Genomic DNA, 1,488 nt, shown 5'->3' on the forward strand with positions numbered 1-1,488 from the left:
TTTTATGAAGTTCTTATCTATCTTCATTCATTCCAACAAATCCCCAACCATATACTTTTTCCCCCACCCGTCCCTCCAAAAAAACAAGAGTGGAGTATCCTGTCCCCACGTGGGAAGAGACCTCGATCACACCCTCCATGTGGTGTGGAAACCCACCTTTGGCATGCAGAATCCACACCCCATGGAGGGTGGAGATCTTCCGTCAAGTGGATTCGACTCCTTTCCTTAGTGCCTATTGTCCAGGTCTTGCCTATAATTATATATCTAGGCGTGCAACAAATAGTGAGGTGATGATTCAATGGTTTGAGAAAGACGTGAAAAAACAAGATGCTGACAAAGGTTTGCAGAACGAGGTACCAACAACTGTTGGATCATCGCCTTGCCACATGTTGCTCATCAAAATAACTATGGACAAGATCTGGATGATAGGTGCTAAGAAGAGGAGCCGAATCCGCCTAGATGCGGAGGGGTTGTTGGGGGGAGTAATCCTTGGAATAAGTTTCTTTTTTGGGATTGGTAAATCAAATTTCACTTTACTCAAAGGAAGAAAATTAAAAATTTATAATATTATAATAGAAGCTGATGAACACCTAATCAGGCCACAGTTCCATCTAATTGTGGTTGGATAGTCTGACCCTCTATCTTAAAGTCAGCTGATCAGACGTTTGGAGTCATCTGTCTCTATGTTTATGACCAAACTAGGAGGGGCTCATCAAATGGGTTGTCCTATTTGAGATAGAGATGACCCTGAAACTGTGACTCGGTGATATGGAAGAAATCTTTGTTACCAAGCCAACTAGTGACAAAGATATTTCACCAGCTCTTCCATATACGACTTAGGGTCCGTTTCATAACGTTTCTACCGTTTTTGTTTTAAGAAATGGCAGAAACATAAATTTCCGTTTCTAGAAATAGAAACGGAATTGAAGGTGTTTGATAAGTCATGTTTTTAGAAGTCGATGGTAACCAGTGAAAGAATTGCCACAAGTCGTTTCCAGAAACGGCTGGGTCGTTTCTTGAACCATAAATAAGTAAAAATTTCTATTTCTATTTCTAAAAATAAGTGAAACGAAACAGTTTTATCAAACGCTTTTTGCTCCGTTTCTGCTGTTTTTGGAGACAAAAACGGCAGAACGCGTTTCTTGAAACGTTATCAAACGGGCCCTTAGTTTGTCCCATAAAACACTTCATGGTCAAGAAGTCCCCACATCATTACCCATTGGTTCTGCGGAAGCGCCGCAGAGGGCAGGAAGCACTTTTTTTTGTTTTCTAGTCCCCACGTTAGGGGTGTCAATGGTCGATCCGGCTAGGTTTTGGTTCGGGTTGAGTCGGTTTCGGTGTGGGAAAGTTGAAACTGAAACCGAACCAATAAGGAAATTCCGGTTTCGGTTTGGTTTTGGTTTCGGTGCGGTTTGGTTTCGGTTTGTCTTCGGTTTCTTAAATCGATTTGTAACTGGGTTGGTTTTGGTTTTTGGTCTAGTTTGGATT

The sequence above is a fragment of the Macadamia integrifolia genome, chromosome 5, assembly GCF_013358625.1.
Source record: "Macadamia integrifolia cultivar HAES 741 chromosome 5, SCU_Mint_v3, whole genome shotgun sequence".
NCBI classification, from domain to species: domain Eukaryota; kingdom Viridiplantae; phylum Streptophyta; class Magnoliopsida; order Proteales; family Proteaceae; genus Macadamia; species Macadamia integrifolia.